A 15230-nucleotide genomic window follows, 5' to 3' on the forward strand; every position below is an offset into this window, starting at 1 on the left:
CAACACGCCAATAAAATGAATTTGGTACAAAACTCGTCGCCCGCCACGGAACATTGGCTGGAGAGTCGTTTTAGCCGGCATAGCTAACCCAATACATCAAAATGACAGCGCTAACGCACTTCGGTCTTCTTAACATCCGCTCATTCACGAACAAAGGAAATCTTGTCCAGGATCTCCTGGCTGACCATAAACTGGACTTCATCTGCCTAACAGAAACATGGCAACACCTCAGTGATTACACAGACCTTAATGACGCGACTCCTCCCGGGTTTGTTTACACTTCCAAACCTCGCGCCACTGGTCGCGGAGGAGGTCTCGCGATGATCTATCGCGAGAAGTGGAAAATCTCACCGGTGACTTCTACTGCCTTCTCCTCCTTTGAAAGCACAGTTATGCAGCTATCTGGACCTACTCCCACAATCATTGTTGCTGTCTACCGACCACCAAAATACAACAAAGATTTTATTAGTGACTTTTCTGCTTTTATTGCTCATCTCTCTTCACTTTCCCCTGATATTGTACTGCTGGGGGATTTTAATTTTCACATGGACAGCACCATCAGTACAATCGCCAGTGACTTTTAATCCTATCTACAAAGCTTTGGTCTGCAGCAGCACATCAACTTCCCTACCCACTGTAAAGGACACACACTTGATCTGGTTTGCTGTTCAGGTGTAAATGTTGTGAATGCCACTTCCAATTCACTACCTTACTCCGATCACCTGCTAGTATCTTTTACTGTCAAATTAAGTTTTTCTACAATTACCTTTCGCCGCAATATCTGTTTTCGCAAAATCAAGGACATCAACTCGGACACTCTTTCCACCGCCATTGACAGCCTCCCCAACAGTGACTCTCTTTCCTCTCCCGATGAACTGGTCACCTACTACAACAATAATCTCATCATCTACTGGACATGCTGGCTCCAGAAAAAAACAGAAGTGTCTCTTTCACCAACTCTGCAGCCTGGTTTACTCCCACACTCCGCAAGTTAAAAACAAAGAGACGCCAACGTGAACGTCTTTACAAAAAAACTGGTCTCACTATACACAAGGACATGTACATCCAATACCTTCAACACTACAAAGACTGCCTAAACAACACCAAATCATCCTACTACACAACTTTAAACAGTTATAATGAAGGCAACTCCAAGACACTTTTTTCTATTCTTGGCAAAATTTCAAATCCTCCGCACTCACTTCCCTCTCATATGGCTTCAACTTCTTTTTGTTGTTCCCTTATGCAATTTTTTATTTCCAAAATCACCCAGATTCACCCACAACTTCCTTCTTCTTCTCCTCAACCCCAGTTCACCCCTCTCCCACCCCCCCTGCCTCCCGCATCCATTCATTTTCTAGTTTTTCACTGCCTTCTCAGGTGGACATCACTGCACTTATCCGTCGATCCAAGCCATCCACCTGCCTTTTAGATCCCCTCCCTACTGCTTTTGTGAAAGTCTGCCTCGCCTCCCTGATCCACCTCATCACCAATATCATCCATTCTTCTCTCACTACTGGAATTGTTCCCTCTGCTTTCAAAACAGCAGCCATAACACCAATTTTGAAAAAAACAGGCTCAGATCCAAGTAATTTTAATAATCTTCGTCCATTTTCAAATCTGCCATTCATCTAAAAAATCCTTGAAAAAACTGTCTCCTCCCAACTTCACTCCCACCTACAGTTAAATAACCTAAATGAACAATTCCAGTCTGGTTTCCACCCCCTGCACAGCACTGAAACAGCACTAGTAAAAATCACAAACGATCTCCTCCTGGCAGCTGATTCTGGTCTTTTCACTATCCTAATCCTCTTAGATCTCACTGCAGCCTTTGACACCATTTCACACACGGTCCTCCTCCATAGATTGCACAGTATTGGCATCACAAGCACACCCCTTAAAGGCCTACTGAAATGATTTTTTATTTATTTAAACGGGAATAGCAGATCCATTCTATGTGTCATACTTGATCATTTTGCGATATTGCCATATTTTTGCTGAAAGGATTTAGTAGAGAAAATCGACGATAAAGTTCGCAACTTTTGCTCGCTGATAAAAAAAAGCCTTGCCTGTACCGGAAGTAGCGTGACGTCACAGGAGCTAGGATTCCTCACAATTCCCCGTTGTTTACAATGGAGCGAGAGAGATTCGGACCGAGAACGTGATGATTACCCCATTAATTTGAGCAAGGATGAAAGATTCGTAGATGAGGAACGTTACAGTGAATGACTTGAGAGGCAGCGATGGACGTATCTTTTTTCGCTCTGACCGTAACTTAGGTACAAGCTGGCTCATTGGATTCCACACTCTCCTTTTTCTATTGTAGATCACAGATTTGTATTTTAAACCACCTCGGATACTATATCCTCTTGAAAATGAGAGTCGAGAACGCGAAATGGACATTCAGTGCCTTTTATCTCCACGACAATACATCGGCAAAATGCTTTAGCTACGAGCTAACGTGATAGGATCTTGCTTTAACTGCATATAGAAACAAAATAAATAAACCCCTGACTGGAAGTATAGATAGAAAATCAACAATACTATTAAACCATGGACATGTAAATACACGGTTAATGCTTTCCAGGCTGGCGAAGGTTAACAATGCTGTGCTAACGACGCCATTGAAGCTAACTTAGCAACCTGACTGCACAGAGCTATGCTAAAAACATTAGCTCTCCACCTACGCCAGCCAGCCCTCATTTGCTCAGCAACACCCGTGCTCACCTGCGTTCCAGCGATCGGCAGAAGGACGAAGGACTTCACCCGATGCGTTTGGCGGCCCGGAGAAGTAGGAAGTCAAGGTGAGGTCGGCGGCCAGCGCGGCCAGCGCGGCTAGCGCGGCTGGCGCGGCTGGCGCGGCTAGCGCGGGTAGCGCTCCAACAAAGTCCTCCTGGTTGTGTTGTTGTAGTCCGCTGCTAATACACTGATCCCACCTACAACTGTCTTCATTGCAGCCTTCATTGTTCATTAAAAAAATTGCAAAAGATGTCCAGAATATTGTGGAATTATGAAATGAAAACAGAGCTTTTTGTATAGGATTCTACGGGGTACCATAACTTCCGTTACTCGGACTTCGTCACGCGCATACGTTCATCATACCGCGATGTTTCAGCCGGATATTTCCCGGGAATTTTAAAATGTCACTTTATAAGTTAACCCGGCAGTATTGGCATGTGTTGCAATGTTAAGATTTCATCATTGATATATAAACTATCAGACTGCGTGGTCGGTAGTAGTGGCTTTCAGTAGGCCTTTAACTGGTTTAGATCATATCTTTCCGACCGCACTCAGTTTGTTCAACTCCGTTCATTCAAATCCCCTCCGTCTCCCGTTTCCTCTGGTGTCCCCTAGGGCTCTGTCCTTGGTCCCCTGCTTTTTATCATTTGCATTCTTCTCCTGGGCAATATTTTCCGTAAATTTAAAATATATTTTCACTGTTATGCGGATGACACGCAGCTCTACATCTCCACCAAACCAACTGCCTCTCTCCCTCCTTCTTCCCTTACAGACTGCCTCAGTGAACTCAAGTAGTGGTTCTCATCCAATTTCCTTCAACTCAATAGTAATAAAACCAGCCTGTCGCCTGTCATTGCTTGCAATGCCAGAGTGGAAGAGAGTCCGGCCCCAGAGAGAACAGGTTCCAGAGCCCTTGCTGTGCGTAGAAGTGAGTCCAACTACATCTAGCCGGAACTTCTCCTTCCCTCCCAGCGAGGTGACATTCCACGTCTCAAGAGCTAGCTTATGTCGCCGATGATTGGACCGCCAAGTGCCCTGCCTTCGGCTGCTGCCCAGCTCACACTGCACCCGACCTCGATGACCCAGCCCATGAGTGGTGAGCCCATTGGAGTGGGGGACCCACATTGCCTGTTCAAGCTGAGCCTGTGTCCCATGGGGCCAGGCCCGGCCACCAGGCGCTCGCCATTGTGCCCCACCTCTGGGCCTGGCTCCAGAGGGGAGCCCCGGTGACCCGCGTCCGGGCGAGGAAAAATCTAGGTCCTCGATTTGTACTTCTCATAAAGGTCTTTGAGCTGCTTTTTTTCTGATCCCTCACCTAGGACCTGTTTGTCTGGGAGACCCTACCAGGGGGCATAGAAGTCCAAGTACCGATGGATGGACGAGCGATAACCTGCTGCCACCTGGCTGCCGCAGCTAAATCCATCCTACTGGTGTGTTTTTGATAACAAGGTAATTCCTGTGCAATCAGAGTCACTTGTAACTTTAAATATGTGGAGCCACTCCCAATTTGTCTTGGTCAGAATGAATCAGGCAAAGAATGTTTTCTACAATATGTGCCTGTGAAAAACACCATTGAGTCACTGTGATCCTTAAAGTCTGGGAGGGAGCAAATACAGCAAGTAAAAACTAGAATCCAAATGATAATGTTATTCAGGATTTGTGGGATGGCACAAATATTAAAAAGAACATGCTGCTCAAAGACAAGACCTCCTCCTTAGGCATAATTCTTTATCAAGATTCCTTTGAAGTGGCAAATCCACTAGGGTCTGGAAGGAAAAAGCACAAGATTGTCAACAAGCTGTCCCACCACTCTGGTCGCTTTGGTGTAGAACACATTAAAGCCTTCTACTGAAAGCTAGGAGTATCCAACAATGATTTCAAATTAGAAATTGTCACAGCTGATGAGGTGCTTAACAAATTGAGCACGCTCCACCCAAACAAGGCCACCGGCCTTGATAATATTCCCTTCAGATTCCTCAGGGACTCTTCCTCCATCATTGCCCCAATCGTCACGCACATAATAAACCTCTCAATTTCACACGGCCAAGTACAAAAAGATTAGCAAGAGTAACTCCCCTCTTTGAAAAAGGAAGCAAATTGGAACCTAGCAACTACCGACCTGTTTCTATTCTCAGTTCCATTTCGAAAGTAATGGAAAAAATAGTTTATGAACAGGTCGATAGTTGCCTTGCCACTAATAAACTCATATACAAATTCCAATCCGGCTTCAGAACTAACCACTCCACTGACACATGCCTTCTCTATCTGACTGACCACATCAAACATGAGGTGGACGCGGGCAAATACTGCGGCATGGTCATGCTGGACCTTCAGAAGGCATTTGACACCGTTCACCACGCTATACTGTTGGATAAGCTCAGAGCAATCGGATTTAACAAAACCTCATCGAGCTGGATGCAATCTTACTTGAGGGGAGAGAACAGGTTGTAGAGGTGAACGGCACCTTGTCCCCCCCCTGTCAGTGAGCTGTGGAGTCCTTCAAGGCAGTATATTGGGGCCTTTATTGTTCCTAGTATACATAAACGACTTGTCATTGGCATGCGACTGTGAATTGTTCTTGTTTGCGATTTACTCGGCCTTGCTGGTTTCAGACAGGGACAAGTCACAGGTGGAGAAAATCCTCAGTGCTGAACTCTGTAGAACTTGCACCTGGCTCGCTGACAACAAGCTATCCATACACTTGGGTAAAACGGAATCCATCCTGTTTGGGTCCCACTTCAACCTTAAAAAAGTCAGTGACTTCACTATAAAAGTGGGTGTCATTGTTATCACCAGGAAGGATGAGGTCACCTACCTAGGTTCCATTCTAGAGGCTAATGGGTTATAAATGGGTTATACTTGTATAGCGCTTTTCTACCTTCAAGGTACTCAAAGCGCTTTGACAGTATTTCCACATTCACCCATTCACACACACATTCACACACTGATGGCGGGAGCTGCCATGCAAGGCGCTAACCAGCAGCCATCAGAGGCAAAGGGTGAAGTGTCTTGCCCAAGGAAACAACGGACGTGACTAGGATGGTAGAAAGTGGGGATTGAACCTCAGTAACCAGCAACCGTCTGATTGCTGGCACAGCCACTCTACCAACTTCGCCATGCCGTCCCCAATCTTTCCTGCGATAAAATGGCAACCAAGGTAATCAAAAAGGTCAACCAACGACCGAGATTTCTCTATAGAATCTCCTCTCTGGTCAACAAAAGCACCATGAGGATTCTGGCGGGAACTCTCGTCAACCCTTTTTGGATTACGCATGCACCTCCTGGTACCCTAGCACCTCCAAAACCCTCAAATCTAAACTCCAAACATCCCAGAAAAAGCCAGTCAGATTACTTCTAGACCTCCACCCCAGATCCCACCTCACTCCTACCCACTTCTCCAAAGTGGGCTGGCTCAGGGCGGATGACAGAGTAAAACAACTTGCACTGAGCCTAGTCTACAAAATCTGCTACACCTCCCTGATACCAAAGTACATGTCAAACTACTTCCTTAATGACCGCCATAAACCCCAACACCAGGGGGAGCTCTACTAACCACGTTAAACCCAGATTCCGATCTAACAAAGGTCTTAACTCATTCTCGTTCTATGCCACATCAATGTGGAATGCGCTCCCAACACGTATAAAAGAAAGGGCATCTCTAACCACCTTCAAAACCGCAATAATAGTACACCTCCAGGCAGCTACAACCCTAAACTAACACCCTCCCCGGATTGTTAATAATCAAATGTAAACAATCAAATGCAGATACTTTTTCTTATGCCTTCTGATCTCTCTCTCTCTCTCTCTCTCTCTCTCTCTCTCTCTCTCTCTCTCTCTCTCTCTCTCTCTCTCTCTCTCTCTCTCTCTCTCTCTCTCTCTCTCTCTCTCACTCTCTTCTCTCTCTCTCTCTCTCTCTCTCTCTCTCTCTCTCTCTCTCTTTCTCTCTCTGCCTCTCTCTCTCTCTCTATGTCCACTATTGCTGTACATATCCTACCAAGTCAGACCTACACTGTACCAATATCCATTTCTCTGTTCTCAATTGTTGATGACTGATGATAACAACCAAACGTAACACCCCACTCCCCCTTCCATCCATCCATCCATCCATCTTCTTCCGCTTATCCGAGGTCGGGTCGCGGGGGCAGCAGCCTAAGCACGGAAACCCAGACTTCCCTCTCCCCAGCCACTTCGTCCAGCACTTCCCGGTGGATCCCGAGGCGTTCCCATAGTCTTCCCAACGTGTCCTGGGTCTTCCCCGTGGCCTCCTACCGGTCGGACGTGCCCTAAACACCTCCCTAGGGAGGCGTTCGGGTGGCATCCTGACCAGATGCCCGAACCACCTCATCTGGCTCCTCTCGATGTGGAGGAGCAGCAGCTTTACTTTGAGCTCCTCCCGGATGGCAGAGCTTCTCACCCTATCTCTAAGGGAGAGCCCCGCCACCCGGCGGAGGAAACTCATTTCGGCCGCTTGTACCCGTGATCTTGTCCTTTCGGTCATAACCCAAAGCTCATGACCATAGGTGAGGATGGGAACGTAGATCGACCGGTAAATTGAGAGCTTTGCCTTACGGCTCAGCTCCTTCTTCACCACAACGGATCGATACAGCGTCCGCATTACTGAAGACGCCGCACCGATCCGCCTGTCGATCTCACGATCCACTCTTCCCTCACTCGTGAACAAGACTCCGAGGTACTTGAACTCCTCCACTTGGGGAAGGGTCTCCTCCGCAACCCGGAGATGGCACTCCACCCTTTTCCGGGTGAGAACCATGGACTCGGACTTGGAGGTGCTGATTCTCATCCCAGTCGCTTCACACTCAGCTGCGAACTGATCCAGTGAGAGCTGAAGATCCTGGCCAGATAAAGCCATCAGGACCACATCATCTGCAAAAAGCAGAGACCTAATCCTGCAGCCACCAAACCAGATCCCCTCAACGCCTTGACTGCGCCTAGAAATTCTGTCCATAAAAGTTATGAACAGAATCTGTGACAAAGGGCAGCCTTGGCAGAGTCCAACCCTCACTGGAAACGTGTCCGACTTACTGCCGGCAATGCGGACCAAACTCTGGCACTGATCATACAGGGAGCGGACTGCCACAATCAGACAGTCCGATACCCCATACTCTCTGAGCACTCCCCACAGGACTTCCCGAGGGACACGGTCGAATGCCTTCTCCAAGTCCACAAAACACATGTAGACTGGTTGGGCAAACTCCCATGCACCCTGAAGGACCCTGCCGAGAGTATAGAGCTGGTCCACAGTTCCACGACCATGACGAAAACCACACTGTTCCTCCTGAATCCGAGGTTCGACTATCCGGCGTAGCCTCCTCTCCAGCACACCTGAATAGACCTTACCGGGAAGGCTGAGGAGTGTGATCCCACGATAGTTAGAACACACCCTCCGGTTCCCCTTCTTAAAGAGGCCAAGGCCAAGCGGTGTGAGGCTTCGGCGGTCGCGGATCCGCCTAGAGTTCCTTAAGGCTCCGGATGCTGTGGGGCTCTCTTGGTTGACAAGACTCTGCAGCATCGCGTGGACATCGGGGGCGGTACCTCTGGATTGGCAGACCGGGGTGGTGGTTCCTCTCTTTAAGACCCCGGATTGTAAATAATGTAAATAATTCAATGTGATTATCTTGTGTGATGACTGTATTATGATAATAGTATATATCTGGTAGTGTATATCTGTATCATGAATCAATTTAAGTGGACCCTGACTTAAACAAGTTGAAAAACTTATTCGGGTGTTACCATTTAGTGGTCAATTGTACGGAATATGTACTTCACTGTGCAACGTACTAATAAAAGTCTCAATCAATCAATCAATCAAAGTCCGGCCTTCATGCCAAGAGCGAAAAAAATCTCTAATGTGAGTGACTTCATTAGATACTTTGCTCGCCGGGAAGTAGTAGCAACAGGACTACTGCAATTTAACGACAAGCCTCAAAATTTCAGAGCTTGGAAACGCTCCTTTAAAAATGCAATAAATGGATTAGATTTATCAACAAGTGAGGAGATGGACTTGATGTTAAAGTGGCTTGGCAAAGAATCCTCTGAACACGTAGAACAAATTAGAGCCATACACATTAACAACCCAACCAAAGGTCTCAATATGATGTGGGACAGGCTTGAGCAATGTTATGGCTCAGCTGAAGTGATTGAGGATACACTCTTCAAAAGAATTGATATGTTCCCCCAAATCACATCCAAAGACTACACAAACTAAGGAAGTTTAGTGACCTGCTCATGGAAATGCAGAGTGCTAAAGATGAAGGAGACCTTCCTGGTCTTGCGTTTATGGATACCGCAAAAGGATTAAATCCAATTCTGCAGAAACTTCCCTTCAATTTGCAAGAAAGGTGGACCACAGTAAGAGCTAAATACAAATGCACACAACGTGTCCCCTTCCCACCATCAATGTTTTGTAGACTTTGTAACGCAAGAAACTAACTCAAGAAATGACCCAAGCTTTAACTTTACATCGTTCCCTGACGTACCCAAACTCGACAAACTGCCTTGGAGAGCATATAAACAAAAAGAAATTTCAGTGCACAAAACTGATGTTGTCTCCCGTTACAATTTAGATACACAAAAAACGGCAATTAAAGCTGTTAACAGCGACAAGCTTTGCCCAATTCACATGAAACCTCATCCCCTCTCGAAGTGCAGATCATTTCGAATGAAAACACTCGATGATCGAAAAGCATTCTTAAAAGAGAACCACATTTGCTTCAAATGCTGTTCTTCATCTACACACAATGCAAACAACTGTATGGTCAAGATACAGTGCTCTGAGTGTCTTGATGAAAAACACTGTACTGCTCTTCACCCAGGACCAGCACCCTGGTTTAAAAAAACTGAACCTGCAGCAGAGTATGGCGGGGAGAGTGACTCCACTAAGTCGGAGGAGATCACGTCCAAGTGCACACAGGTATGTTAAAGTGTACCCAGCAGGCCATCCTGAACAAGCAGTAAGGCTCTTTGCCATCCATGATGAACAAAGTAACAGGTCAATAGTATGTCCTGAGTTTTTTTGAATTGTTCAATGACCATGGCCCTAGTTCCCCTTACTCACTAAGGACATGTTGTAACGACCTGGTCGCATCGTGGTGCGAGGTGTTCTCCCAAGGATGCAGACGGCTTCGGACACAGCTTGCAGGTAGGAAAATGATTTATTTCCACAAATAAATCAGACAGAAAAAAAACAAAAACGTGCTCATAGCACGGAAGACAAAAAACAAAGGGGCTAGCGCGGGAGCTAGCAAGCAAAAATACATAGCCTGAAAGCTAGCAGGAAACAAAGTGGTCGTTAGCTGTTGCGTGAAAGCAAATTAGGCAGCCAGGCAGAATGCCGCCCGGGCGAAGACTAAATAGCCCTCTGATTAGCGCTCGGGCAACAGGTGCGCGTCCCGAACGCTAACCAGAGGCAGGTGATCACAATCTGCCGTCATGGCAACAGAAACAAAACAAGGTGCTGAAAACACCTGTGACTTGAAAACGTAAACAAACTATGATCCGGGCAGCGGATCATAACAGTACCCCCCCCACCCCCCCCCCCCCCCCCTAAAAGGACAGATTCCAGATGTCCCTTGAAAACAAAAAAAACAACTGGAACCCAAAAAAAACAAGAAATAGTTCACGAGTCAAGGGCGGGCGGGGGGAGGACTTGGTGGTGGGTCGCCAGGCCACGTGTCCCCGAATCCACCGGGGAAGGATCAGGTGGCGGCGGCGAATGGAATGCTGCCGCCGCTGGCGAGGCGGGCAACCACGGTAAGGCCACATTCGTGGCCGCCGAGAAGGTGGGCATGAGTGGCGCCAGAATTTCAGCAGCCTCTGAGTCCTGCAACAAAGTCTTGGATGTCGCTGCTGTTTGCGCCACTGGCGTCCCTTCACTGACCTCTGAGAGAGCTGCTTGCGCAGCCGGACCACTCGAGGTCGCTGAGACGTCGCCGTGGAAGCGGTAGGTGTCGACGTCGCCGTGGCAGCCGGAGGAGTCGACGTCGCTGTCGTGGCAGCCGGAGTCGCCGCTGTCGTGGCAGCAGGAGTCGCTGTCGTGGCAGCCGGAGTCGCTGTCGTGGCAGCAGGAATCGCTGTCGTGGCAGCAGGAGTCGCTGTCGTGGCAGCCGGAGTCGCTGTCGTGGCAGCCGGAGTCGCTGTCGTGGCAGCCGGAGTCGCTGTCGCGGCAGCCGGAGTCGCTGTCGTGGCAGCAGGAGTCGCTGTCGTGGCAGCCAGAGTCGCTGTCGTGGCAGCCGGAGCTGGTGCGAGAACCAGTCGTAGTACAGGTACTGGTGCGAGAACCAGCTGTGGTGCAGGTACTGGTGCGAGAACCAGTCGTGGTGCAGGTACTGGTGCGAGAACCAGTCGTGGTGCAGGTACTGGTGCGAGAACCCGTCGTGGTGCAGGTACTGGTGCGAGAACCAGTCGTGGTGCAGGTACTGGTGCGAGAACCAGTCGTGGTGCAGGTACTGGTGCGAGAACCAGTCGTGGTGCAGGTACTGGTGCGAGAACCAGTCGTGGTGCAGGTACTGGTGCGAGAACCAGTCGTGGTGCAGGTACTGGTGCGGGAACCAGCCGTGGAGCAGGTACTGGTGTGGGAACCAGCCGAGGTGCAGGTACTGGTGTGGGAACCAGCCGAGGTGCAGGTACTGGTGTGGGAACCAGCCGAGGTGCAGGTACTGGAACCTGTGGTGGAGCTGGTGCTAGCCTTAGCCTTGGCGCTAGCTTAGGTGCAGGTGGCCTGGCGGTTGCGGCTTAGCAGGCCGAAGAACCGGTGGTGGCGGCCGGGCAGGAGGTTGTGGCTTAGCCCGCCGAAGGGCAGGTGTCCTGATAATGCTTAATCTTAGAATTAAAGTCACTTGAAAATGGCTGGCAGGAAGAATTGACATGTCTAAAAAAGTCTTTGTCTATGACGTCATCCAAAATGGACGGGACAACGTCATCAAGCGGCGTGTCATCAGGGGGTGCCGACGGAATGACGTCATAGCTGCAGTCCCAGTGATTAACAGACCTTAGAAGAGGGGAATCTTGGGCTGAACGTAGCTTGCTGTGTACCGGTGGAGGAGTCTGTGGGAGTGGCGCGTCTTGGCAGCGAAGTGAAGACCTCTTTGGCGGCTTCCGTCTTCGCTGACGCGTCCGGTGGTGCGGGGGGTGGCGATGTCCTCGGGCCAAATGGAGTGGATTGGGACCAACCTTCCGTTAGGACCCCATATCAGGTCCTGGCGCTCCGAAGGGGAATAGCGAAGCGTCTCCGCCTCCATCGCTCGCAACACCTCCCACGCACCTTCGTCCATCTCCTCCATCATGCTCGCTGCGAGAGAACTTCTTCTTGCTGGCTGCCTACTGTAACGACCTGGTCGCATCGTGGTGCGAGGTGTTCTCCCAAGGATGCAGACAGCTTCGGACACAGCTTGCAGGTAGGAAAATGATTTATTTCCACAAATAAATCAGACAGAAAAAAAACAAAAACGTGCTCATAGCACGGAAGACAAAAAACAAAGGGGCTAGCGTGGGAGCTAGCAAGCAAAAATACATAGCCTGAAAGCTAGCAGGAAACAAAGTGGTCGTTAGCTGTTGCGTGAAAGCAAATTAGGCAGCCAGGCAGAGTGCCGCCCGGGCGAAGACTAAATAGCCCTCTGATTAGCGCTCGGGCAACAGGTGCGCGTCCCGAACGCTAACCAGAGGCAGGTGATCACAATCTGCCGTCATGGCAACAGAAACAAAACAAGGTGCTGAAAACACCTGTGACTTGAAAACGTAAACAAACTATGATCCGGGCAGCGGATCATAACACATGTGCTGGTACTAAAAAAGCAATGGGCAGGAGAGCTACAGGATATGTAGTGGCAGCCTTGGATGGTTCAGTCCACATCCCATTGCCTAGCCTCATTGAATGTATAAATATCCCAAACGATAGAGATGCAATTCCCACACCCAGTGCAACTATGCAACACAGTCACTTAAAGTCAGTAGCTCACCTTATCCCTGACCTGGACTCTAATGCCCCTATACTCATGCTTCTCGGACGGGATGTTATTAGAGTTCACAAAGTCCATAAACAGATAAGTGGCCCTAACAACGCACCCTATGCACAAAAATTGGACCTCGGGTGGGTCATAGTAGGAAACGTGTGTTTAGGTGATGTCCACAAAACTCTCGCTGTGAAGACACTGTTCACAAATACAACTGAGAAGGGGCGTCCTACAATGTTTGAGCCATGCCCCAATGTATTTAATGTAATAGCGAGACATTGTGAGATACAAGTTCCATTCAGCTTCAGCACTCAACTTGTGGATAGCGCTTGTGAACCTGATCATTTAGGATGTAATGTGTTCAAACAAACCAGACATGACAATTACATCGCCCTCCATTCAGGACAAAGCCTTCTTGAAAATAATGGAAGAAGGACTACAAAAGGACACAGACAAGAGCTGGACAGCTCCATTACAATTCAAGTTGCCACGTCAAAAACTCCCTAACAACGGAATTTCACCATTTAATTACAGAAACCTACTGGCAGCTAATGGTTCCAGTATAAAACTGTTTTTAAAAACTGCTATGCAAATGTATTCGTACTGCATAGCAGTTTTTAAAAACACTGACATTTCTTACAGTGTGAGATAATGCGAAAAAAGCAATACAAAATGATTCAAACACAACTCCAAAACCAAACATGCAAAATGTCTAAAAATGCCTGTAATATTGAATCTATGTGAGTTTCACTAGAATCAGTTGTTTTTGTAAGGTTTGCAAATACAAAAATTAGGTTTTACACATAATGACAGTATAACTGCCACACTCAATATGAAACCACACATGAAAAATGTCTAATAATGAATTAAGAAATGTATCCTTGTGAGTTTTACTAGAAACATTTCTTTTGTAAGGTTTGCAAACAAAAAAGTTATTTTTTTTTACTCAATATGACAGTATAACTGCAACGCTCAATATGTAAGTTATTTAAACATAACTCCTAAACTACACATGAAAAATGGCTAATAATGCCTCAAATAATGCATTCTTGTGAGTTTTGCTCGAAACATATGCTTTTTTAAGGCTTGCAAACACAAAAAGTAGTTTTTTACTCAATATGACAATAAAGTTCTTGGAATCCTGAGATAATGCGAAAAAAGCAATAAAAATGTATTCCATCATAATTCCTAAACCAAACATGCAAAATGTCTAAAAATGAATGAAGAAATGTATTTTTGTGAGTTTTACTAGTGTAGTGGATTGTCCGAAGCTTAAACAGGCAACAAAAGTAGTTTAGTACAACAAATTTATTTACCCATTATCAGAAGTGCAGGTTGAATTAAGTTGGCCGTGCAGACAGACCACATGTTACTCCGGAGCAAACAAGACACACACAAGCCAAAATCACTCTCGAGTTCCGGTCTTCTGCCATTTTTTATATGTCTGTTGTGCGTCATTGTTCCTTATCGAGTGCGTCAATGTCTTGTTGTTTTTCCTATCTGTTCCATAACAACTCGAATCCTTTAGACAGTCAACACATTCTGTAGACAGGTTGGCACGACTTAATATTCACTTTTGTCCCACAACTGGTCCATTCAATGGCACAAAATACAAGAGAATTGAAAATGAGCGGACATTCTTAAAAGACACGAAATATAGGTCAAAAGGTCAGAAATTCTACGACATACCCTCCTTCCAGGGTCTTAAGACCCTGGACCAAAACAATTTCTGATGTAGACCACTAGTTAAATCTCTACCACAGATAGAGGCAAAAACCTCAATGTTTTTATACGAGGCAAAAATTCCGTCTATGACCCTCCTTCAGAGCGATCGCTGTTACCAGCCTGCAATAAAACCATCTCACAGAACACAATTAGTGGCCTACCCTTTGATTTAGTAAAGGAATAACAAATACTTTGATCATGAACATCATTGAACATAAATAGATGAATGTATATAGACTTATGACTGTAAGACATTTGCAAAAATATTTTTCCCGGCATTTGCAATGAATGTAGTTACCAATATTGTTAATTATCAATTGATTTTGAACACACAACTGAATTTCGTATGAGTCCATGTTCGATTAGAGCTCGTATAGATGGCTCGGTGGTGCCTCAGGCTGATGGCCTGCCGACACCTCGTTGGGCTTTCGGCTGCCTTGGTGAAGAAAGAGATCCACTCAAACAGTCTGTCTCTGTCTCTTCTTGGGGTGTGGTTCAGTCCATTTGGCAGACTGTGCAATGGCATGTGCGCGCTGGCCGCTTTGGGGAAAACTCAGGTAGAGTTGGAGCTGTGGGGGCTTTGGGGAAGGCTGGGGCAGAGTATGGGGCGTGGGGCTTTGGTCCAGGCCCTCGGCTTGCTTCAGGCCTCCTCGCTGCTTCGGCACTCCCGACACTTCTTTCCACAGCTGCTGGAGTCCCGACGGACACATATTGGCTGGCAACCTTAGTTGTTCTCGTCATCGCTGGCAAGGTGTTGTCTCTCCTCTCGGTTCCTTCCAGTCAGGTATCGGGTGTTGG

The sequence above is a fragment of the Entelurus aequoreus genome, linkage group LG07 (genome assembly GCF_033978785.1).
Source record: "Entelurus aequoreus isolate RoL-2023_Sb linkage group LG07, RoL_Eaeq_v1.1, whole genome shotgun sequence".
NCBI lineage: Eukaryota > Metazoa > Chordata > Actinopteri > Syngnathiformes > Syngnathidae > Entelurus > Entelurus aequoreus.